The following is a 27,142-nucleotide window of genomic DNA, read 5'->3' as shown; positions in this document are numbered from 1 at the left end:
AAAAGTCTGCCTGTGTTCTGCCTTTGGTTACCCACTGTGATAGGTGTTCTCCGAGTGGGGTTCCCTCTGAGCTGGGGTGTAAGGCGTGTGCATGGGCGCTCCCAGGATGCCCAGGATTTCCAAAAAAAAAAAAAGATACACAAGAAGGAATCAAAGATAGATTAAATTAGGCAGAAGATTGAATCAGTGACTTGGAGGACAAGGTAGAAAAAAAAAAAACACCACCCAGTTAGAGCAGCAAAAAGAAAAAGAATTAAAAAGCAGGAGGATAGTTGAAAGGAACGTTGGGACAACATGAAATGTAACAACATTCACATCATAGGGGTACAAAAAGGAGAAGAAAGTGAGCAAGGAATAGAGAATCTGTTTAAAAAATAATAACAGAAAACTCCCCTAACCTGGTGAAGGAAAAAGTCACACAACTTCAAAAAGCACAAAGTTCCAATCAAGATAAACCCAAGGAGATCCAGTCCAAGACACATCATAATCAAAATGTCAAACATTAAAGATGAAGGAAGAATCTTAAAGGCATCAAGAGAGAGACAGAAAGTTACCTACAAGGGTGTGCCCATTAGAATGTCAGGTGATCCCAGAGGAAAGGGGGCATGGGGTGCAGGAAACCTAATATATGGTCATGGAAGATGATTCAACTTTGGGTGGTGAGCACAGTGCAATGTACAGGTCTTATATCTTAGAAATGTATACTTGAAATCTATGTGATCCTATGAACCAGTTTCACCCCAATAAATTTAACTTAAAAAATAAATAAATAAATAATAAGGAAACTGAGATGAAAATAAGGATCATCTAAAAACTGTAGATATATTTTTATATCCTATTCAATAAATAGAAACATTTAAATAAATAAATAAATAAATAAATAAATAAAATATTCCATAGATATATTACTTTTTAGTCTGACTTCTAACATTTTTACCTAGAATTTGACCCCTGCCTCATACTTTTATAATCATCAAAGACCTTAGAATAACTAAGTTGGAAAAAAGTTACAAAATACTTCCTAAAATGCATCCCAACTTTGAAATATTAATACTTATACATTACTCAATGTGCTTTTAAGAGCATGAACTACTAAATATAAAATAGGACAGAATATTCAAAAGAGAAAATAAAAGTTATATCCATAGAAACTAATTCTAAAAATTAAATTTGGTAAATAGGAAATGTTGATTTTTAAAAAAAACTTGAGACTATGAGTTTTTATTAGATTTTTCAAAGATAGTAAACACAATACTTCAAGGGGTGTGGGTATTTGCAAATTAAGTCAATACACTTAAGTTTTAATGGCAGGAAATATGCAGTGTAGCTTTGAAGTGCTTCACAATGATTTATGGTGTATCTAAATCTTTCCTTGGAGCCATGGGAAGCTGAATTTCACTTTCAGTTCTCACCCTCACTTTTTTTTTGCTCTTCTGTTTTTCTTTTCCTTTTTTACATATTCATTTATTTTAATTAAGATTAAGAGCATTCTGCCCAGAAGTAAAAATATGTGTGGTCAATTCAAGAACTTGGTTACCCCAGTACCTCCATCTAGTGGGCACTGAGATTATAAAGCTTATTTTATACAATAAATTCCTGACTTACAAGTTTATTAAGTAAAATAATTGTAAGAAGGAAGAATAAAGAAAGGCAGCAGGTATTTTCCTGTAACTGTAGATCAGCAATACCAGGAGAGTCATGTTACATCTTATAACAAGTACCTAAACCCCCAGTGTTCCAATATTGCTAAAGTTTGGATATAGCTCTCCAGTGTGGGTTTTTTTTTTATTCCATTAATGATTTTGTTGTCACTAAGATCTAGAATCTTGAAAAATCCATTAGAAAATTTAGATATCATTTAAGTGTGAGTTTAATTATTATTAGACAATGCTTCATAAAATAATAGTCATAAAAATTGCTTCATCTCTTATATCATAAAATGTTAGTGTGAGAAGGGGCCTCAAAGATTTAATAGTCTAAATTCACTTATTTTACTAGTGAGTAAACAGACCTAGAGACAGAGCCTTCCCCTCAGTCATAAACTAGAAACTGGCAGCACCAGAATTCAGACCCAGGTCTATTTTTCAGTCCCATACTCCTCAAAGTAAAAAATAAAAAAGCAATCTCCCAGTAAAAAATACTGTTTTCTTTGAAACAAAGTATTAATTTTATGTTCTCATCCAAATATAATACTAATAATAGACAAAAATGACTGTTTTGCAGATAATGATGATGGTGATGACAATTTACTAATTTAATCCAAACTAATTAATTACCTCCTTTATGCCAGCCATTGTAAAGGTACTCACAAGAAAGTAATACATACCAAAAAAACTACTAGATTTAATAAATGAATTCGGCAATGTAGCAGAATACAAAATTAATATCCATATATCAATGGCATTTTTATACACTAATAATGAATATTCAGAAAAGAAACTTAAAAATTCCCATTTACCACTGCAATAAAAATATTAAGATACTTAGGAATAAACTTAACCAAGGAAGTGAAAGACCTGTACTCAGAAAACTACAGGGCGTTGAAAATAGAGACAGACAGAAGATATAAACAAGTGGAAGAATATACCATGTTCATGGATTGGTAGAATCAACATCATTAAAATGTCCATACTACCGAAAACAATCTATAGATTCAATGAAACCCTTACTAAAATGCCAATGGCATCTTTCACAGATCTAGAAAAACACTCCAAAAATTTATATGGAAACAAGAAAGACCCCGAATAGCCACAGCAATCTTGAGAAAGAAGAAAAAAGTGGGAGGGAATCACAAAGCCAGATATCAAGCTATACTACAAAGCTACTGTAATCAAAACAGCCTGGTACTGGCACAAGAACAGGCATATAGATAAATGGAACAGAACAGAAAACCCAGAAATTGAACCAAGCCATTATGCTCAATTAATATTTGACAAATGGAGTTAAGACAGTCTCTTCAATAAACGGTGTTGGGGAAATTGGACAGGTATATGCAAAAATGAAACTAGACCACCAACTTACACCATACTCAAGAATAAACTCAAAGACTTAAATGTAAGTCACGAAAGCATGAAAATCCTAGAAAAAAACATAGGCAGGCGGACAAACCAAGATGGCGGCATAGGTAAACACCGGAGTTGGCTGCCTTGAACAACCACTTCACAAATACAACTAAAAGACGGAACGGACATTGCCCAGAACCACAGGAAGACTGGCTGAGGGGAAATTCTTCAACTAGAAGGAAAGAGAACAGCATACGAGACTCAGAGGAGGCGCAGTGGGGAAAATACAAAGGTGCGGAGGTACGCGCGGAGCGGGCTGGTAGCTGAGGGTGCGGTTGTCATTTTCAATCAGGAGGGAGTCTCAGATTCTGAGCTCCAGTTCTGGGCGAGTCTCTAGGGACCCAGACTCATATGGGAGAAGCGGGACTGTCTGGCATCGGTCAGAACTCAAGGGCAGCTTTCTCTCCGAGGTTTGCAGCGGTTGCTGGGACTCTGAGAGGCAGAGCCTCTGGGGACGGGACTGAGAGCAGCCATAACTGCTCCCTCCACCCGCTCTGTTGATCCTGTGCGACCCGCCCCACCCCAGCCCTGCGCAGAGCCATTTGCCAGATAGCCTCAGGCAAAGGCTAGATTAGCACCTCCCTAGAGGACAGAAGTTTTCCCACTGCAGACACAGCTGATTCTCACAGCCAGTTGGCCTGGAGGTCAAATCCCCCTAGTATTAACTACAACAATCAAGGCTTAACTACAACAAGACTGCGCACAAAGACCACTAGGGGGTGCACCAAGAAAGCAAAAAAAATGCGGAGACAAAGAAACAGGACAAAACTGTCAATGGAGGATATTGAGTTCAGAACCACACTTTTAAGGTCTCTCAAGAACTGTCTAGAAGCCACCGATAAAGTTATTGAGATCCTCAAGAAATCTAATGAGACCCTCGATGTTGTGATAAAGAACCAACTACAAATTAAGCATACACGGACTGAAATAACGAATATTATACAGACTCCCAACAGCAGACCAGAGGAGCGCAAGAATCAAGGCAAAGATTTGAAATACGAAGAAGCAAAAAACACCCAACCGGAAAAGCAAAATGAAAAAAGAATCCGAAAATACGAAGATAGTGTAAGGAGCCTCTGGGACAGCTTCAAGCGTACCAACATCAGAATTATAGGGGTGCCAGAAGATGAGAGAGACCAAGATATTGAAAACCTATTTGAAGAAATAATGACAGAAAACTTCCCCCACCTGGTGAAAGAAATAGACTTACAAGTCCAGGAAGCGCAGAGAACCCCAAACAAAAGGAATCCAAAGAGGACCACACCAAGACACATAATAATTAAAATGCCAAGAGCAAAAGACAAAGAGAGAATCTTAAAAGCAGCAAGAGAAAGAAACTCAGTTACCTACAAGGGAATACCCATACGACTGTCAGCTGATTTCTCAACAGAAACTTTGCAGGCCAGAAGGGAGTGGCAAGAAATATTCAAAGTGATGAATACCAAGAACCTACAACCAAGATTACTTTATCCAGCAAAGCTATCATTCAGAACTGAAGGTCAGATAAAGAGCTTCACAGATAAGGAAAAGCTAAAGGAGTTCATCACCACCAAGCCAGTATTATATGAAATCCTGAAAGGTATCCTTTAAAAAGAGGAAGAAGAAGAAAAAGGTAAAGATACTAATTATGAACAACAAATATGCATCTATCAACAAGTGAATCTAAGAATCAAGTGAATAAATAATCTGATGAACAGAATGAACTGGTGATTATAATAGAATCAGGGACATAGAAAGGGAATGGACTCCCTATTCTTGGTGGGGAAAGGGGTGTGGGAGATGCGGGAAGAGACTGGACAAAAATTGTGCACCTAGGGATGAGGACAGTGGGGGGGTAAGGGCAGAGGGTGGGGTGGGAACTGGGTGGAGGGGAGCTATGGGGGGGAAAAAAGAGGAACAAATGAAATAATCTGAACAATAAAAATTTACTAAAAAAAAAACATAGGCAGCAAAATATCAGACATCGTGGGGGACTCTTTCCCCCTCCCTACATGGGAGTCTGTGCTGTGGGACTCTTTTCCCCTTCCCATGTGGGAGTCTGTGCTGTAGGACTCTTTCCTTTTTCCCACATGGGAGTCTGTACTTGTTCTTCAATAAATTTCTACCTTTGCTATAGCAAAAAAAAAAATCAGACATCTCACAATGCAGAATTTTCACAGATACCTGACCTAGGGCAAGAGAAACCAAGAAAAAAATAAACAAATAGGACTACATCAAACTAAAAAGCTTCTGCACAGCAAAAAGAACCAACATCAAAATGAAAAGGGAACCCACAGTATGGGAGAATATATTTGCCAATGATACATCTGATAAGGGGTTAATTTCCAAAATATATAAAGTACTTATACAACTCAACAAAAGGAAGACAAACAATCCAATTAAAAAAATGAGCAGAGGACCTGAATAGACACTTCTCCAAAGAGGACATAAAAATGTCCAATAGACATATGAAAAAATGTTTGTCACTAATCATTAGAGAGATACATATTAAAATAACAATGAGGAACCACCTAACACTTGTCAGATTGGCTATCATCAATAAATCAACAAACAAGTGCCGGTGAGGATGTGGGGGAAAAGGAACTCTCCTACACTGCTGGTGAGAATGTAGACTGGTGCAGCCACTATGGAAAACAGCATGGAATCACCTCAAAAAATTAAAAATGGAACTGTCATTTGACCCAGTGATTCCACATCTAGGACTCTATACTAATAAAAGCCTAGGTGGCCCTCACACCCTCACGTCATCACAAGATGACCACCCCCATGTTGTCACAAGATGGCCACCCCCACATCATCACAAGATGGCTGCCACAAGATGGCCGGCAGGGGAGGGCAGTTGTGGGTAATCAGGCTGGCAGGGGAGAGCAGTTGGGGGCAATCGGGCCAGCAGGGGAGCAGTTAGGCATCAATAGGGCCAGCAGGGGAGTGTTAGGGGGTGATTGGCTGGCAGGCAGAAGTGGTTAGGGGCAATCAGGCAGGCAGGCGAGTGGTTAGTAGCCAGCAGTCCTGGATTGTGAGAGGGATGTCCGACTGCCCGAGGGATCCCAGAATGGAGAAGGTGCAGGCTGGGCTGAGGGATACCCCTCCACACACAAGTGCACGAATTTCATGCACTGGGCCTCTAGTATATCCTAAGAATCTCGAAACTCCAATCAGAAAGAATATATGCACCTCTATGTTCATAGCAGCACAATTTACAATAGCTAAGATCTGGAAATATCCCAAGTGCTCATCAGTAGATGAGTGGATACAAAAGCTGTGGTACATTTACACCATGGAATACTATGCAGCTGTAAAAAAAAAGGCCTGGAGATGATTATGCTAAGTGAAATAAGCCAGTCAGAAAAAGATAAATATTACATGATCTCACTTATATGTGGAATCTGATGAATACATTAATTGATGAATAAAATAGAACCAGAGGCATGGAAACATGGAACAGACTGACAAATCTCAGAGGGCGTAGAATTTTCATATATAACGCCTGAGGCAGGAGAAATAAAGGAAAAAATTAACAAATGGGGGGAGGGGCAGGAAGAGTTTAACAAAATAACTTATATGTATATGTGCATTGCCCATAAACACAGACAATAGGGTTTTGAAGGCCTGGGGCAGGGTGGGAACCCAGTGGTGAGAGGCAGAAAGAAGAAAAAATAGGGAGATATCTGTAATACTGTCAACAATAAAAAATAATTTTAAAAAAATAAAGAAAATGATACAATCATCTTTCTTCAGGAAGAAAAGTTTTTAAGGTTATTGACTATTAGTCACACTGGCTGAATTTCTTTTACTCTTAACAGATTTATATGTCCTTCAAGATTAAAAAGATATCTCCATTGTCAATTACCACTGCCTCCCCCAAGCCCTTGAAGGACTGAATGTACCTGAGCCCATCCATCCAATAACTGTGCCCTCCAGTTTTTCGGTGTTGTTGCTGCTGCTGTTGTTTGGTCTAGACCTTAGAGGGAAGTAGAAACAACATTAACATGTTATAAAAGTGAAATCTGCCATATCTCTTTGATATAACATAAGAGCCAAGTAAGTATTCCTATAGCTAGGGTCCAGGAAGTCTCTGAGAGGCAAGACTCTGGTCTAAGAAACTGGTAGTCACACCTTACTTGACAGAGTTAAGTGGCCCGGTAGATGGATCATTACAAAAAAATTTTTATTTTTCCTAGTGCTAAACAGAGGCTAAGTTATATTATTATTTAAAAGTATATATCTTGCTCCACAAATACTATTATTAAAATGTTCCTGCTTATAATACAAATCAGTCACAATTTTAGTTCTTCTGAGTGTCTAAAGATACAAGGTCAAACATGTGGCAGACCAGAGCCATGGTGTCTATTTAATGAAGCAGGTGGCTTAGTCCTGAGAAATCCTTTCAAAAAAATCCCTGCACCTGTCAGAGGCTATTTTGTGTCCAAGTATTTTACTTAAAAATGAAATGAAAGGGTGTAGAATATTTTCAACTCAAGGAAGATAAAATTCAAAGCATATACAATTATACCATCCTATGTGTTTGCTTAAATATGACTCAAGTGGCTTTTGCTTCAGAAGTATTAGCTTAAAAGAAGTCAAGTTTAAAAGGGGAGATATTTGCAAGATATGATATTAATGCTTAATATCTAGAGTTCTTATGGACTAATAAAATGATGATTAATGAACAATTCAGGAGAAAATGAGCTGATTAGATATACAATGAAGTCCAAAATAAGCAAGTGACTGATAAAAGATATGGAAAAAATGTTTAAACTATCTAATAATCAAAGCTATGCCCTTGACAGCATCTATCAGGCTGGAAAATATTTTTAATATATATTTTTATTGTTGACAATATTACAGATGTCCCCTATTCTCCCCCAACTCCCTCTGCCTCAAGACTGGAAAAGATTTTTAAAAATTGATAGTCAGTATGGCTGTGGGAAACAAACTCTCATACAATATTGTTCCATATTTGTTGGTTTCTAGATGACAATTTGCAATGAATTTCAAAAGTTAAAATGATCAGGAACAAGGCAAAAGCACTACTGCTTTTCAAAACCATACTGGAAGTCCTAGTTAGTACAATAAGACAAGAAAAAGAAACTAAAGATAAACAGATTGGGAAGGAAGAAATAAAACTGTCTTTGTCTGCACACGACATGATCATCTATATAGAAAATTCAAGAGAATCAACAACAACAAAATTCTTGGAACTAACAAGCAATTATAACAAGGTTATAAGATAAAAGATTAATATTCAAAAGTAAATCACAATCACTTTTCTATCACCAGCAATGAAGCAGAATTTGAAATTCAAAATACAGTGTCATTTATATTAGCACCCCCCAAAATGAAATGCTTAAGTATAAATCTAATATGTACAAGATCTATGCAAGGAAAACTATAAAAACTCTGATGAAGAAAATCAAAGAACTAAATAAATGGGGAGGTGTTCCATGTTCATCAATAGGAAAACTTAATAGTGTCTAATGTTATATGGAGAGACTAAAGGCCTAGAATAGCCAACACAATATTGAAAAAGAATAAGTTGGAGGACTGATACTACCCAGCTTTAAGACTTACTATAAAGCGACATTAATCAAAGACAGACCCACACAAATATAGTCAACTGATCTTTGACAAGGGAGCAAAAGTAATACAATGGAGCAAAGATAGTTTTTTCAACAAGTGGTGATGGAACAACTGGACATCCATGTACAAAAGAAAATGGATCTAACCACAGACCTTACACCTTTATAAAAATTAACAAAATTAGCAAAATTTATCACAGACCTAAATGTAAAACATTACACTATAAAACTTCTAGAAAATGACACAAGAAAAAACCTAGATGCCAGAGGAACTGGTGATGATGACTTTGTTGTTGTTAGTTCTCACCTGAGGACACTTTTTCTGTTGATTTTAGAGAGAGTGGAAGGGAAGGAGGAAGAAGGAAAGAGAGAAACATTGATGTAAGAGACACACATAGATTAGTTGCCTCTCACATGTGCCCCACGTGGGGCCAGGGGTTGAACCTGCAATCCAGGTATGTGCCCTTGACCAGGAATCGAACCTGTCACCCTCCAGTGCACAAGCTGACACTCTAACCACTGAGCACACCAGCCAGGGTGACGATGACTTTTTAGATACAATACCAAAACTTGACTTCATTAAAATTAAACATTTCTGCTCAGCAAAAGACAATGTCAAGAGAATAAAATGAGAAACCACAGGCTGGAAGAAATATTTGCAAAAGACACATCTGATAAAGGACAGTTAACCAAAATATACAAAGAACTCTTAAAACTCAGCAATATGAAACAAAGAACCTGATTAAAAAATGGGCCAGAGACTTTGACAAACACCTCACCAAGGAAGATATACAGATGACAAATAAGCATATGAAAAGATGCACCACATCATATGTCATTGGGGAAATGCAAATTAAAACAACAATGAGATACCAGTACACACCTATTAAAAAGGCCTACATCCAGAACTCCAAATGCTGGTGAGGAGCAGAGAACAGGGATTCTCATTCATCACTGGTGGCAATGCAAAACGGCACAGCTGCTTTGGAAGACAGTTTGGCAGTTTCACAGGTTCCAGTCATCACTTCTGTGCTTTTCACCTGAGCCTTGCTTCCTAGAGCACATAGGCTCTTAGCAGCAGAGACTCCTTCAGTTTGGGTCTCTCTCAGATGAATCAGGAATGGAAAAGCTGGAGTGTTTCAGAATACTCCCCAGGGGCAGATGAGGGCTACTGTCTAAAAAGAAGCTTACATCTGTCCATCTGCGTATCAAACATTCCAGGCCTAAGAAATTAGAATCTCCCCCACAACTGGAGAGCGTCTGCAACTTACAAGTCATGTTGGGCCTCTGTGTCCAGTGTTTCAGTTTGGATCTCTTTGTCCAGTGATTCTGACTGGCTTGGTGGTCACAGTGCTACACTCACTCTCTTCAGTTTGAGTCTGGATATTTGAGGCCGAAAATAACTCTTCGATATCACAATCAGTTGCGGGATTCTGAGTTGGGTCAGATGGGAGCTGGGTGTCAGGTCCAATATGCATTCAGACAGAAGACTACAATTTTCCAGTGTCTGACCAGGCAGACTACTTGACAATGTTTTTTAAATTGCTTAATAAATCTAGAGTTTGGGTCTGATTATCTGTCATGTTCTTTGAAGGAAGCATACTGTTCTGTGCACTGCGGTTTACAACTGGTGCAGATTTCTCAATATCTTGATTTAAAGTCTTAGGCTGGTTCTGGGGTAACAAACCATGAGTTACAGTCTCTCCTCCAAGCTACTGCTTATAATACTGTCTGTAGAAGCGCTGTATGAGGAATGGACACTCTCAAAAATGTCTCCACACATTACAGCTTGGCCCACCTGTACTCGGTTTGCTGTTGGACTTTGCATCCCACTGGTTTGAGATTCTCTGGAGGTCCCACCTGACTGGAACCAGGCATCTAAAAACACATCACTCTGAGCGGCTATAGATGAAGTTACTTAGAACTGGGCAAAAACTTTTGAGTATGAACACTAATGGGAAGGGAAACTTGAGAACCAAATGTCAAATCAGTTTGAGAACAAGAAGATACAGAGGAATCGGGGTTCACCCACAGTGCAGAAGGTACAAAGTGTTGCATGGCATAAGACAGATCTGTCTGTACGTTGCGTGAAAAAATGCTACGCTTTTGACATGTGCTCCCTAGTTCTTGTAAAGGATTCAACGGACTTTTATCCAAGTTCACTTGAACGCCTGTACTTATTGGCTCACCAGCAACAGAATTCACCAGTTTTGAAAGAGGGAGGTTCTCCTTAAGAGAGAGGGCCTCTGTATCAAGGCCGAGGATCAGGGTTCCTATTGACAAGAGCAGTAAGTGCACAGCACCAGGGGCAGAGCCCTGATGATGGACACCTAACACCATAGGCTGGGCCAAAGAGTCAGCTGTAGGCACAAAGACAGGCATAGGAGAAAACTGCATAACAGGTAGTTTAACCAAAGCCACTCTGGGCTTTGGTAAAAGCCACTTCTGAGGATATCTTGGCACTGTGGTAAGAGTCTGCTTCCTGCCAAAACCGGTTTGGCTCAGTGGATAGAGCGTCGGCCTGGGGACTGGAAGGTCCCAGATTCAATTCCGGTCAAGGGCATGTACCTGGGTTGCGGGCACATCCCCAGTAGATGTGCAGGAAGCAGCTGATCAATGTTTCTTTCTCATCGATGTTTCTAACTCTCTAGCTCTCTCCCTTCCTCTCTGTAAAAAATCAATAAAATATGTTTAAAAAAAAAAAAAGTCTGCTTTCTGGCATTAGGGCCACAAGAGTCTTCAAAGGAAGCGACTAGCTTTATTTCTGAAGTTTCTAATTCTTGAGTGTCTAATCTCAGGGTTGGTTGGTTGCTCAATGAGTCAATGGTCTTACTGGACAACTTCTGGTTGTGCAGGCAGTTTTCCATTTTCCTCTTCTTTCCAGGTGGATCCTGTGTTCTGTAGGGATCTACGGCCAGTTCGGTAGATGTGGGACTGTAATGCAGTTCTACTGGCAAAGGAACTGCCACATATGCACTGAAGGTCTTCCCCCATCCCCTGCGTGGTTCCAAGTCCCATTCAGTGTCATATGAATTGCTGCACTTACTACATTTCTGCTTCTTTTCGGCGTGCATTTTCATAAAGTGCCATTTTACAAGAGAAATTTGAGGAAATGGTCTTTCAGGGCCTCTAGAGCATCCTTCAATTGGACAACATTAGAATTCCAGCACGGTTTTCAAACTCTTTCTTAATGTTGGATTTACTATACCGTCCTGCAGTAGGTGGCTCTTGACCAGGTGCATGTTGAGTGTGGGGTTGCTGGGCAGGATCGTGCTGCAGCTACGCATCGTGCACAAGGAATCAGTCTGCAGGGCCCAGGCAGCTTGCTTACCTCTCACTGGATCAGCACTCCTGCTGGCGGCTGGTGGCAGGACCTACAGGCTGCTGCTTTGCTGAGCTGGCGGAGGTCTCAAGGCTGGCTGCCTCTGAGTGATCAGGTGGCACACAGGCCTGAAGCAATAGCAGCTCCCCTCAGCTGTAGGGACAGGTGAGGGTGCCCAAGGTCAAAGCCTGGGGTCCCCCAGCAGTCGCTGCCTCAGAGGCCACCATGGTTCCACACGGCCTGTAGCAGCTTTATTCATAATTGACAAAACTTGGAAGCAACAGAGATGTCCTTCAGTAGGATGGATAAATAAACTGTTTTACATCCACATAATTAAATACTATTCAGCACTAAAAAAGAACTGGCTATCAAACCATAACAAGACATGGAGGAAACTCAAATGCATATCACTAAGTGAAATACGTCAATCTGAAAAGGTTACGCACTGTATGGTTCCAATTATATGGCATTCTGAAAAAGACAAAACTATGAGACAACATAAAGATCAGTATTTGCCAGGCATTAGGAAGGGGAAAGGGAGGAATAGATACAGAGGATTTTAGGGAAGTGACACTACTCCGTATGACACTATAATGGATAATACACGTCATTATCAATTTGTCCAAATCCATAGAGTACAACACCAGTGTGAATCCTAATGCAAAGGAGATAATGATGTGTCACTGTAAGTTCATCAAAAGTAACTAATGTACCCTCTGGTGCAGAATGTTGATGGCGGGGGGGGGGGGGGGGGAGGTAAGGGGTAGCTATGTGTGTGTGGAAGCAGGGGTATATGGGAACTCTTTGTACCTTCTGCTCAATTTTACTATGAACCTAAAACTACTACTAAAACTACTCTAAAATATAAAGTTATTTTAAAATCATTAATTTTTTTAAATTTTAGGTTAAAAATGAGAATATCTTTAACCCAATATTTCTATGTCCTTGGATTTACGCTAAGGAAATAACTGATAAAGTGGGGGGGGGGGGGCAGAATGTGTGCATGAATACTCTTCAGAGCCTTTTTTATAATTGTGGAAAATTGGAAACAACCTAAATTTCCACCATAAAAGTCTAGTATATCCTTGTATAGAAATATAATTAAGTATTAAAATTGATGTTATATATAAGCTTGGAAAAAACTGAAATGTCTAACTATAGGGCCAAATGAATTACAGTATGACCATATAATATTAAACAAGGAAGCCATTAACTGTATATGGGCTAATATGGAATGATCCTTTATACTATTAAGTGAAAAAGCAAATCACGGGGGGAAAATAAATGTGTGTGTGTGTTTGTTTATCACAAAAAAGAGAAATGTATGTATTACAGTGGATAATGTATCCCTTGGAGGATTCATAAAAATTCTTTAACAATGGTTGGTCCTGGGATTGAAGAAAATCTTTCTTACTTTTTTTTTTTTATTATCCTAATATATAAAAACCCTGGGTCCATCAGGACCAGAGGCTCGACCAACCAGAAGTCAGTCCTGCAGTCAGCGCTGGGTTGCCATGGCGACCCAGCACTGACTGCTGTGGCTGCAGGCGCCATGACCCAGCACAGACTGCTGAGGGTACTGCAAATCAGGCCTGGAGAGAGGCCTGAAGAGAGAAGCAGGGTCTGATCCATAGCCTCTGTGGCAGCTGTTGATCAACACTTGCCTCTCTCTTTCTCTCCAGCAGCTGCGTCTCCATTTCTCTCCAGGCCTCCATGGGGACTGCTGATCAACCCTGCCTTTCTGATCAGGCCCCGTTGATAGGCTCAGAGATGCTGACTGGCATAGAAACCAACCAATCAGAACCAAATCTGGGTGAAGTGTGAGGAGCCAATGGCTGCCTAGGATGCAGAGCTTTTAACACTGACTGGCATAGAAACCAACCAATCAGAACCAAATCTGGGTGAACTGTGAGGAGCCAATGGCTGCCTAGGAGGCGGAGCTTTTGATGCTGACTGGCATAGAAACTGACCAATCAGAACAAAACTGGCCAGCAGAAGAGGGCAGCTGGGGGTGAGAACAGGCCTGCAGGGGAGGGCAGTTGGGGGCGAGATCAGGCCAGAAGGGGAGGGCAGTTGGGGATGACCAGGCCGGTGGGGGAGGGCAGTTGGGGGCAATCAGGCTGGCGGGGGAGCAGTTAGGTGTTAATCAGGCCAGCAGGGGAGTGGTTAGGGGGTGATCAGGCTGGTAGGCAGAAGCAGTTAGGGGCAATCAGGCAGGCAGGCAGGCGAGCGGTTAGAAGCAAGCAATCCCAGATTGTAAGAGGGATGTCCTGTGGGATCGGGCCTAAACCAGCAGTCAGACATCCCCCAAGGGGTCCCAGATTGCAGAGGGTGCAGGCTGGGCGAGGGACACCCCACTCGCAGTGCACGAATTTCATTAAAATATAATGAAAAGTTAAAATATAAGACACATAGTAAAAGTGCATTAAGCACAAAATAAAGCTCAATAATTTGTCACAAAGAGGACACCCATGTAACCCACCATCTAGGTCAAGAAATAAGTACTGCCAGCCCCCAAGAAAGTCCCTTTCATGTCCTCTCCTAATCATTCCCCTTCCCTAATCCCAAGGGTAGCTATTATACTGAATTCTACTTCTATTTTGCTAGGAGTTTTTGTTTGTTTTTTGTCATGAAGAAATGTTAAATTTTATAAAATGCTTTTCTTTATCTACCAAGATGCCATATGCTTTATTCTATTAATATGGTAAATTACATTGATTTCAATTGATAAGCCAACCTTTAATTCTTGAAATAAACTCAATTTGGCTATGATGTATCATTCTATTATATTATTGGATTAAATTTGCTAATAATGTTGTTTACAATTTTTTGCATCTAGGTTCATGGAAAATGATTGACAGTAATCCTCTTTTCTTATAATGTCCTTGGGTCAGATTTGGTATCAAGGTTTGATATCAACATTTGGTTTGGAAGTAAGGTTATACTGGCCTCATAAAAGGAGTTGGGAACTGTTCTCTCTGTTCATATTCTTTGGAAGAATTTATATATGCTATGTTTGTGTGACATTTCTATTGTTGTTATAATCCATTCTCCCTGACTAAATTGTAAGTTCATTAAACCAAAGACTATCCACAGGGTTTTCTGTCCCCTAAACATCCAACCCTTAGCTTTGGATGTGGCAGGATTTGAAAAAAAAAATCATTATATTAACAATTATTTTTTGAGAATAAAATTGGTCAACCCATAAAAAAACATTCAATTCATATGAGTAAGCATTTACATGAAATTCACTTCCACCTATTTTGGACATCAGAAAGATCACAGAAAGTTAGGGCTGGACTCATCTGCAGTGTGCTCCCTATGTCGACAATACTGACCACATTACACCATAGCTAACAGCATCGCTGAGTGGGAAAAGCACCTATTTTGAATCAAATCTCTGAGCTGTAATCCAGATAGCTCCATTCACAGGTGGTTTGTCATTGGTCATATTATATAAATTCTCTCAACCTCACTATTTCCCTCTGCAAAACTGAAATAATAATAAAACTTGCCTTATAAAGCTACCATGAGGTTCAAGATGATGTGTATATAACATCTAAGCACAATAGTAATGGTGGGGGGGTGGAAGGCATCTTTTACTCTGACATAAACTCTAACACATCTTTAAAGTCATATTTTTCAGTAGTAAGCTCCAAATCTTCGTCTCCAGAACTTCAATGCCTTAAACAGTTTCCATTAGTTAACCTTTTCCTTCTGAGTCACTTCTTCTCTATACAATACAGTTTGTTTCCTTACTTTAAAAACGTCGTACCATTACAAAAACTTTCCTGACTACTAACCTATTTTCCCATCCTACTTATTTTTCTTGCTAAATTCTTCCCATAAACATTTCCAAAATCTCCCATCATGAAGGTCAGGGAACTATAAATATTCATCAAATGTAACTGTTTTGCCCTGTGAATTTCAAGAAACAGCTAGCTTCTCTTACACTTAGTTTAAAAAGAGAAATTGAGACACAGGGAGTTTTATACAAGTTACAGAGTAAATTGTCACAAAGGGGGGCAAGGTTTAGAGCCTTTCATTGTCCTGATTACTCTATCAAATATTAGTCTGGGTAACTCTTCCTCAAGATGGTTACCATCACCTCTACGAAACATAAATGCATGAAAATAAATGACAAATCCCTCTGAATTTAGTAAGGAGGTTATTTGTCCTTCTATTTCCATCTTTTCATTATTTTCACTGCATACAATGAATGTAGTAGCAAGGGCAATGCAGACATGTAGTATGCTTGATATCACCTACATTGTTCCATTATACATTATTGGATAATGTTTAACTTATTGCTGGGTGCCAATAAAAGTTTGGAGGCCTGGAAACACAGGATCTAAGGATCACAAGGAAAGTTCAGAACACAATCAGGCATGAATTTGCAGCAATAGTGGTTTCATTTGAAACCATGTGGAAACAGTGACCCATATTCCTCCAATCTGCTGCTCCTTAATTAGTCTTTTTGCCTTAGTTTATGCTAAAGGCAAACATGTATTTAGCCTAGGAAAGGAAATGGAAAAAAAAAAAAACAGAGGTGACCCAAACAATCTCTGCAAAGTAAAGCTTCTAACCTGCAATCAAATAGCTTAGTCACATCATCCAAGTGAACCCAAATTACTCAAAATCATTAAATGAATGATTCAGTCTCTAATCCTAGTCCCAGAAAAAAAATGTAACCAGAGATACAAACACCATCCCACAGAACTGAAAGAAACCTCGTTCTTTTTTTTTAATAGATAAAACTACTATATGTGAATGATTTTATATTGAGATATTAACAGTATCAACTTAAATTTTCAAGCATTTTAAACACAGGCCACCCAGTGCTAACCCTAAGCACTCCTGGTTTTTGTACCAGTGAGCACATGGCTTCAGTCCATGTTCGACACTTAATTAAGAGATTCTTTTCAAAGATTGTAGTCTGGATTTACCATCTTCTTAGAGGCCATGCTGCAGTTCATTAGCAGCCAACATCTGGCTGGAATGCTTTAAACTACCATTTTCCTTAATCATTATATAGATGAGGTTTTTGTTATTCTAAGCAAACTCAAACAATGTCCTTGTATAGACTTCCAACGTAGTAATTAGTGACAGTGCAAATTGTTTTCTGATTTTCCTTATCCCATGTAGCAAACTGCTATTAAAAGATTCAAATCATAGTTTAAACTTTGTATAATTGTGAGATTCTTTTCATTTTATAATGTTAATCATGCCTTTACTTTTTTAAGCGCAAGGTCTCATTCTGAAGGCCAAGAAATGTTTAACTTAAATGTAGCTATATGCAAAGAAAAAAATGTAGCCTTAAACTTTCTCAAGGAAACAGCCCTTATAAACTCGGGAAAATGAAAACTTGAACACATTTGGCACAAAACTTTGAACATTCCACTTACTCTGCTTCTGAACCTCAAAGGTCACTTGTACAGTATGGATTTCAAACTTCAAAAACACTTCTCTGAAAAGAGTATCAACCCATGTCTATACAACTAATTTGCCCCTGAAATTTAGTTAACTAAATCTGTTCAGGGACTTAAGCAAGTAGAAAACATCCCTGTAGTCAAATAAGGTTTTAAAAGGAATTTCATGAGGCTGCATAAGAATTTTTAGGCCTCGGCTGACACATATTTATAAGTCTGGCTCAGAGAACTGTTATAAGACACTTACGGGCTCGCTCTGCCTGAAATGCCCTTGGGCCTCTCCCAGGACTTTGTTTCGAGACACAGCCTTCACTTCCTTCAAATATTTTTTAGGACTCACTACTTACTTAAAATATTCCCTGTTTAACTCAACACAAAGCCATTCTTAAAACACTGTTCCCCTTTTACATATAAAATATTTCATACCTTGGATGAGATAGATGCCCAACGAATAGGTCTTCTGTTACTATTACACTATGTGTGTTAAGTTTCATAATGGCATTAACCATTCCTTTTATTTTCTTCTCTCTCTCTTTCTTTCTCTCTTTCCCCTTTCTTCCCTTCCTTCCCTTCTTCCCTCCCTCCCTCCCTCTGTTCTCCTTCCTTTCTCTCTCTCTCTCTCTCTCTTTCTTCTATTCCCTCCAATTCCAGGATTGGGTACAATGTGGTACTCCCAGCTGAAAGAACTCAAATCAGTATAAATCACATCTTGCTGTCCTCAGCTCACAGCCCTCCAAAGGCCTCCTGTTACAGTTGGAATGAAATGCAAGTAAGACCCTCCACAAGGTGGCCTCTGACCACCACTCTCAGCTCACTTCCCACCACTCTGCCCTCTCCCCCACTCACCAGCCCCAGGACCTACATAGGCCTCTGCTATTTTCCCTTAGGGCAGTGGTTCTCAACCTTCTGGCCCTTTAAATACAGTTCCTCATGTTGTGACCCAACCATAAAATTATTTTCGTTGCTACTTCATAACTGTAATGTTGCTACTGTTATGAATCGTAATGTAAATATCTGATATGCAGGATGGTCTTAGGTGACCCCTGTGAAAGGGTCGTTAGACCGCCAAAGGGGTCGTAACCCACAGGTTGAGAACCGCTGCCTTAGGGCTTTTGCACTGGCTGTTCCTTCTGCCTCCCTTCTCTGCTCACTCCCTCAGGGCTCTGTTCAAATGCCTCCTCTTTAGAGAGGATTTCCTAACTCCTAACTAAAATAGCAGCTACCCTTACTATAGCCTACTTTTCCTCATAGCCCTAGCTGATATTATACTATATAATTATTTGGATAGCTATTCATTATCATTACAAGCATCAGCATGTAAGTTCCATGAAAGCAGGGTCTTCACCAATTTATTCTCAGCTGTATCTTCGCTGCCTGCTAAAATGCCTGGCTCACAGAAGGTATCCAGTAAATGTCTGTGAATAGCTGCTTCCAAGACTTAGGAAATTTACACTGTAGCTGAAAAGCATCTTCTCTGGGACACAAATCCAGTGTTATTCCTGTTAGGCCAGGCTTCCAAATAATGAACAGGATTCTTTATACCTAATTCTGAGCTTCCCCAGCTTCTCAGTAGACTGCAACCCTCAAGGAAAAGTTTTATGCCCAATCCATATTCTGGGTTACTCGGAATCACAAGAATTACTCTTTTTTTCTTTTTTTAATATATTTTTATTTCAGAGAGGAAGGGGGAGGGAGAGAGAGATAGAAAAATTGATGAGATTGAATCATTGATCAGCTGCTTCCTGCACACCCTACACTGGGGATCGAACATGCAACCCGGGCATGTGCCCTGACCAGGAATCAAACCCTGACCTCCTGGTTCACAGGTTACCACTCAACCACTGATCCACGCCAGGTTACTTTGTTTTTTATCCTCACCCCAAGATAAGTTGAGAGAGAGAGAGAGAGAGAGAGAGAGAGAGAGAGAGAGAGAGAGATGTGAGAAAGAGAGAGAGATGTGAGAAAGAAACACTGATGGGCTGCCTCCTGCATGCACTCAGACCAGGTATCAAACCTACAATCTTTTCATTTTTGGTGTATATAACAATGATCCAACCAACCAAGCCACCCAGCCTGGGCACAAGAATTATATTTATGAAAAAATGCCAAAGATATCCACACATACTATACTATCCTACTCCACTGCTCCCTGCTGGTCATTTCAGCCTTCATCAACTAAGGTAATAAGAAACTTTTTCCTCCTTACACTTCAATATGAGGGATACAACTCAGCTGTACATTCTTCAACTGTACCCCCCAATTCTCCAAAGTGGATCTTCTGACCATCACTTGCTCAGTCCATCATCTCACGAATACAAAATCAACACTTCAGCCCACCCCAGCAGAGAAAAGATTTTGTAGGGAGAAGTCAACCGAACACACTTTATTATCTAGGGCAGTGGTTCTCAACCTTGGCTGCACATTAGAATCACCTGGGAATCTTTTTTAAATCCTGATTTCTGGGCCTCATCCTCCGGAAATTCTGTTTCTTTGTTATGGGGTGGGGCCACAACATTAATAACAAAGGAACAGAATTTCCGGAGGATGAGGCCCAGAAATTAGGATTTTAAAAAGATTCCCAGGTGATTCTAATGTGCAGCCAAGGTTGAGAACCACGGATCTAGGGCTTGCCTTTGGAGTTGTAAACTATCTCCCAAGCAAGGCAGCTGTCTCTAATCTAAGATCCTTAAGAGGAACTTGGTCTCCAAGGACAACCCTAAGAACACAAAGAAACTGGGCACAAGTGTAGAGCAACCTGAATCCTGAGCTGACAAAGTGCAGGTATACCTTACAGAATGCCTCACCAACTAACATTTTCCAGATAGAGCACCTCCTGGGTTTTGATACTCAGACTTCATAGATTGTATGTATCTCTCAACATAAGGTGTTTATGTAAGAAAAAAATATATAGTTACATACCAATCCCTAAATACAACACTGTTAGCAAAATAGTATGCAAAATACTGGAACACCAGGTGTTGACAGAGAAGACATACAGAGTATTACTATGTACAGTAACTTCTTGTTAACCACCATATTAATTGTTTGATGTTCAAGAAGGCTGTTTTAAGTCTTTTTCATTGTATTTCCGAGTTACTTATACAGAGGAATTTTTACTGTGTTTTTGTAACATTGTAGAAAATTAGTTAGAGGAGTTGAGTAATGCAGTATAATTTCTCCTACTTAAAATAATAATAGGCCCCCGCCTGTGCAGACCTCTGGTTTTTGGAATGGACTGCTGCCATTAACTGGAAGATGCCTGCATTTTCTTGGATTCTTTCACCCAAAACCCATCAACAAGCCTCTCCCTAGGCCTTTCTGATCTGGTCACAGTCCAGCAGCTCATCTGTTCTCAATCTCTAACTTTGACTCATTGAATCCCTTCTCCCTTCTTCATCTTCCAGCTCCCCCAACTACACTAATTTGGGTCATCCCTTGCCCCTCTTACCTTTTATTCCATTAACCACTTCCCTCTATCCGTCTCTTTATTTTCAATTAATTTTTACTTTCACTGAAGGAATTTATGCACGTAATCTAAGAGATCAAACAAGCTAAAAGGGTTATAATAACAAAAGCAGTCCCTAGTCTCACCCTCTCATCCCCACTCCCAGTGCTGTGCCCAGAGTCACTGTCAACACTTGGCTCTGGCTTTAAGTGATTAAGTCCCAGTTACACGCTACCTTCTGATTATTCCATTTTAAAGTTTATCTACCACCTTCCTATTATGGTAAATGAGGACTCTAGCTCATTTACACCAACTTCCCTTACCCCCAATCTTTCCTTAACAAATTTTGGTTAAATCCATATTCAATGCATTTATTATTATGATACTGTTTGCTTATGAGCCAAATAATGAAAAATAATTTATTTTCCTTTCTGGAATATTTTTTCTTTTTCCTATATTTAATAACTTCCTAATTTCTTCATTTAATTTGTTTTATGTGTATGTCCAGAAGCCTTCCCACACCCTAAGACAACTCTGTAATATCACTCTCAATCCATTTTTCCACATGGTCAAACAGATCAGATTTATCAGTGTGTTTTTCCTGATAAGATTTATCAATTTCACTTGTTCCCTCCCTCTTCTGGTTCTAATCTGTACTGAGAGTTTTCTAACTGCTAGATGTCATGGGTATAAGTTATGTTGGGATTTCCCTTCACTAATGTTCAAAAACTACCCAGTTTCTCTCTCCTACATAGGATTCCCCATTTCCCAGTCCCCATGTCATCTTCTTTCTTGGTTTACTCCCCAGTTTTTACATGGATTACATCCTGTAGACTTTTAGACTTTGCAAGTTTGAGAATATTTTATTCCATCCTTATACTTTATCAATTCACTTACTATAAGCTAAATTCATATTTTGAAGATATTACTCTGTTGCCTTGCATCTTCTAAAGTTGTTTTTGATAATTTTCATTCCTGATCCTTTGATTGTTACGTTTCCCTTCTTTTCTCTTGCTCTCTCAATCAGTTTTAATGTGAGTTCTATTAACATTCAAGTTTCAAAATTCCCAGATGGTATACTTTGGTTTGGGGTCTGTGTGTGTGTGTGTGTGTGTGTGTGTGTGTGTGTGTGTGTTCTTTTTAAAATTTTTTTATTGAGGTATCATTTAGGGATTTTTTTTTCCATTTATTATGCTGAGCATCTAGTGGGCATCTTTCAATATGAGAATCCATGTTTTTACTTAGGAGAAATATTTGTTGTTGTTTAAAGTTTTACATATGTCTCCTTTTTCCCTAATTGACACCCCCTTGGCCACTCCCACGCCGAGGGCAAGCCCCCACTGCCCCAGTGTCTGTGTCCTTGGTTATGCCAATATGCATGCATACAAGTCCTCTGGTTGATCTTTAACCTCCCCCTGCCTTCTCTCTGAGGTTGGACCATCTGTTCAGTGCTACTTTGTCTCTGGATTTGTTCATCAGTTTATGTTGATCATTATATTCCACATATGAGTGAGATCATGTGATATTTATCTTTCCCTGACTGGCTTATTTTGCTTAGCATAATGCTCTCCAGTTCCATCCATGCTGTTGCAAATGGTAAAAGTTCCTTCTTTTTTACCACAGCATAGTATTCCACTTGTAGATGTACCACAGTTTTTTAATCCACTCATCTGCTGATGGGCACTTAGGCTGTTTCCAAACCTTAGCTATGGTAAATTGTGCTGCTATGAACGTAGGGGTGCATATATTCTTTCTGATTGGTGTTTCTGTTTTCTTGGGATATAGTCCTAGAAGTGGGATTACTGGGTCAAATGGGAGTTCCATTTTTAACTTTTTGAGGGAATTCCATACTGTTTTCCACAGTGGCTGCACCAGTCTGCATTCCCACCAGCAGTGCAGGAGGGTTCCTTTTTCTCCACATCCTCGCCAGGACTTGTCATTTGTTGATTTGGGAGAAATATTTTTTTAATTATTTTCTAGTGATAGTTTTCTCTATTCCACCTTACTAGTTAGATATCAAATTTCTGGAATTGATTTATAAATTTTCCTATCTTTCTCTCTCTTATGGCCAGCTCTTTTTATTTCCTATTTCAGCAGAGAGTTCTTGCAATCCTTTTACAGAACATGTTGTTTTAGCTATCATATTTTTAATGCCCAAAAGTACTTTCTTATTGTTTGTTCATCTTTTTAAAATAACATTCTATTCTTTCTAGAACATTCTCTTTTATCTCTGAGGACATCGAGGCTTCTTTGAAGCGTTCTTCAGCTTTCAGCATTGTCCCTGTTTTCTGTTTGTTTGCTTCATGTTGGAGGCTTTCTTCCAAAGTCTAATTATCTCTTACTGTTCTATCATATTTAATAGTGAGTCACTAAAAAAGCTGATTAGAAACTTTGCAAATGGGCTTCTAACAGGGTCTTAGAGTAGCAGGAGAGTTTTTGTGGGAGGAGGTCACCAAATGTCATTTTGTCTCCAGGATGGCTGTTTCCTCTCAGAAGGATCGTCCATTATTCCCGGTGGGTTGGTAAGGCGGCCAGTGTGCCAGAGCTGACCAGAGGAAGGGAGTTGGGAATGAATGTCACTGTTGAGATGCAGAACATCCTATAATCCCCTGATTTTCCATTCTGTTCTCCTCCTGCCTTTGTTTATACTTAGAGCCCCCATGTTATTTCTCCAGAGACTCCTGCAAAAGTGAAGGGAAATGGTCTCCTTCCTTAACCAGTGGGCTCTGGGGGTCTAATGGATCCTCAGAAAGACTTTCAAATAAATTCCTACCTGCCTTTTCTGGTACTGGTGCCTCTAATTCCTAAGCCTTTCCAGAGGGCTGTGAGCAAGCCCTCCCTTCATAAGCACTTGGCTCTGACCTTTCTCCAGTCTGCTAAGTCATGTACCATCCTTCACCTACTTTCCATCTTTGTGTCTTGTGAGTTAGGGTTATTTATGTCTCTTTGATTATATCAAAGGTGGGACTTGTGCCTTCTTTTCTTGTCTCCCTACTGTTTGGGGATGATTATTTGAGAAAAGAGGAATAAATGAGTGATGGAAAAAGAAAGAGTCTTCATTCTGTCATCTTGAAACCTTTTCTATTTCATAGGTCTTTTATCATACCATACTCTTCTCTCAGTTCCATTCTGACTCATAGTTTCTGTCTTCCAGATTTTCTGGGTGACTTAGACATCATTATACAGGTTTCAGACATATGACATTTAGTGTATTAATGAATTAACAAGTTCCACATGGGATATATAAGTAGGGCTCCCTTTTTGTTGCAGTAATTATTGCCTTCAGTTGTATAGGGCATACTGTTTTCCATAGTGCCTGCACCAATTTACATTCCCACCAACAGTGCACAATGGTTCCCTTTTCTCCACATCCTTGCCAACACTTGTTATTTCTTATCATTTTGATAATAACCATTTTAACAGGTCTGAGGTTTTGATTTGCATTTTCCACATGATTAGTAATGATGAGCATCTTTTCATGTGTCTATTAACCACTTGTATGTCTCCTGTGGAAAAATATCTATTCAAATACTCTGCCCATTTTTTTAATTGGATTGTTTGGGGTTTTGTCTCCTTTGCTGTACAGAAGCTTTTTAATTTGATGTAACCCCATTTGTTTATTTTTCATTTTGTTGCTGTTGCTTTTGATGTCAAATTTTAAAAAATCATCACCAAGACCATGTCAAGGAACTTACCACCAATGTTTTTTTCTAGGACTTTTATCATTTCAGGTCTTATAAGTGGTTAATTCATTTTGAGTTCCTTTTTATGTATGGTGTAAGATAGGGGTCCTGTTTCATTCTTTGGCATATGGCTATCCAGTTTTCCCAACATCATTTATTGGAGAGACTGTCCTTTCTCATTGCATATTCTTGGCTTCTTCGTCATAAATTAATTAATCATATATGTGTGGGCTTATTTTTAGACTCTCTATTCCATTCCATTGATCTATGTGTCTGTTTTTATCCCAAAATATTTGCTATTTTTTTACTTTCAAAGCACAGGGACATCCAGATTTAATTCCAAAAGTTCAAGTTTTCTTTATCTTCTTTTCCCTTAGATATTCACACCATTGAAGGGCCAGAAAATAATGTCCCCCCAAAAAAGTTTCACCAATCCTTCCATTAAAAAAAGAAATTAATTCCTTGACCTCAAGCCATCACAGATACCAGGTTATCTCTTTTTCCATAGCCAGACTTTTTTACCTCTCATAGACTCTTCAACCCCTTCTTATTTTAAACTGCTTTTTCCAAAGTTTTATTCAACTTCTTTCATGCTAAATCTAATGGCTACTTCTTATCTTTGTCCCACCCTCTCAGCAGCATCTGACACCACTGCCACTCCTTCCATGAAATACTCTCTTCCTTGTTTTTGCAGTTGCCTCGCTTTCTAGTGTTCCTCCCATCCGTCTGGTGACTACTCACTCTCTTCAGTGGACATCTCTTCCTCTGCCATCCCTCACATGTGTGTGCCTGTGAGAATCTGTCATACTCTTCCTTATCTTTCTACCTGCACTGTTCCTGGATATTCTCCTCTACTCCCATGGCTTCAAAATTAATTACATCCTAATGACTCTCAAATGGACCACCTCAAGTCCAGATCTCCCTTCGGAGGTACTGTTTGTAACTAAATTTTAAATAACTCCATCAGTATGTCCACAGATTCCTCATACTCAACATTTCTGCTTTCCCCTAAACCTAGTTTTCCATCTCTATTACTTATTCCCATGATTCACATCAAGTCAGAGACCTGAATATGATCCTTGACTCTTTGTGTTCCCAGTCCTCACACCCAATCAATAATCAAGTCCTATTGATTCTGTCTGAGATGGACCTTAAATTTACCAGTTAATTCTCCTCATTTTCACTGCCACTTCAAATTATCACCCTACTGCTAATACTGTTGCCCTCAAATCTAGATTTTATGAAAGAGCCAGGGTGATCATTCTAAAATATGATTATGTTACCCTCCTTCCTAAAAGTTTGCAATGGTTTTTTTACACTGCTATCAGGATAAAGCCCAAATTACTCAACATGGTTTACAAGCAGCTAGTCTTCTACCCTGTCATCCAAATTACTCTGTTTCATTTAAATTAGGTTTATTTTAGTTCTTCCAATAAGCCATGATCACTCTTACCCTATATATTTACACATGATGTGGCCTCTACCTGATACATGCCTATCTGATATTATCAGTGTTCTCATGTTGTCGGTTCTTCTTGACTAATATCTACAAATCCTTTTGTCTCAGTTTAGCTGTCCTATGCTCTCTAAATCTGGGTTAGATCTGCTGCCATAGCATAGCACTTATCCATTTATCACACACTATAATAGTTGCCTGTGTACTTGTCTCTGTTCCCCTTTTGGATCATAAGCACTGTGAGGGTTAAAACTACCTAGGATATCTTCAATGCTTTTAACATTACCTGGTACAAAGGAACCACTAAATAAATAATGGTTAAATTAAGACAGTTTTTACATATGGACTTTCATTCCCTTGCTTTCTCTCCTCTCAAACAAACAAACAATAACCAGCAAATCATCCTTCCCTCCAAATAAGCCATTGCTTGCAAAGGGCTAATTAATGTATAATTCCATATAACAGGTGAGGAAAATGCTACGAGGCTTTGCTTTCCCTTCATTTCTCTCTTTTCTGTTATATATAAAATTTTCAAACTGGAAGTTTAGGTAGCCTTAAAAAAGACTAAGCATGTAGATGTCTTTTCTCTTGATCTGCCTGGTGCCCAATCTGTGTTCCCAAACCATTTATAAACTTGGAAGTGTATGTATATGGAATAAAAAGAACATATGATAACATTTTATTGAAACCAGAACTCAAAGCATTAATTAAAGCTGAGCACACCTGCTCTGAACTGCAAAGATGAAGATTTATGTGAACCTGTAAAGTTAAGGCTTTCTGACCTCCTGTAGGATTTATGTTTCCTCTAAATAAGCACTTCCTCTTTGTGATGCAATATTTTTTTTAAGTTTATATCAGTGACTAACCTGCTGGCATAAACAGATATGCTGTTCAGTTCCTTTATTGCCTGGTTTTATCCACTGCTTGTCAAATATTTAAAGTTTCAGGTGAAAATAAGCAGGTCCAACCATGAGGCCTAGAATTTCTTGTTCTAAACTTGTTAATGCGGTGATCTAAAAGATATCCATGCATTCAAACTCCACACTGTAGATTAAGAGCATTTCAATATAGTTATTCACAGATATACTCACTGCTTAGAAGGTGTCAGCTACCTTAGAGTGGTTTATCACAAGCAGGACTTGTTAAGTTACAATTCGTGCATGTAT

At 39.1% G+C, this 27,142-nt stretch overlaps 1 protein-coding gene and 1 pseudogene across 5 annotated transcripts in view; both read right to left on the bottom strand.

The window, feature by feature from the left end:
* Nucleotides 1-27,142, bottom strand: part of GALK2 (galactokinase 2) — a 154,293-nt gene that overhangs the window by 78,473 nt on the left and 48,678 nt on the right. The gene's annotated exons all lie outside the window — the stretch shown is intronic.
* Nucleotides 9,366-11,824, bottom strand: LOC118651575 (annotated as a pseudogene).

The sequence above is a fragment of the Myotis myotis genome, unplaced genomic scaffold, assembly GCF_014108235.1.
Source record: "Myotis myotis isolate mMyoMyo1 unplaced genomic scaffold, mMyoMyo1.p scaffold_m19_p_1, whole genome shotgun sequence".
In the NCBI taxonomy this organism is placed as follows: Eukaryota; Metazoa; Chordata; class Mammalia; order Chiroptera; family Vespertilionidae; genus Myotis; species Myotis myotis.
This window is presented reverse-complemented; position numbering and strand designations above follow the sequence as displayed.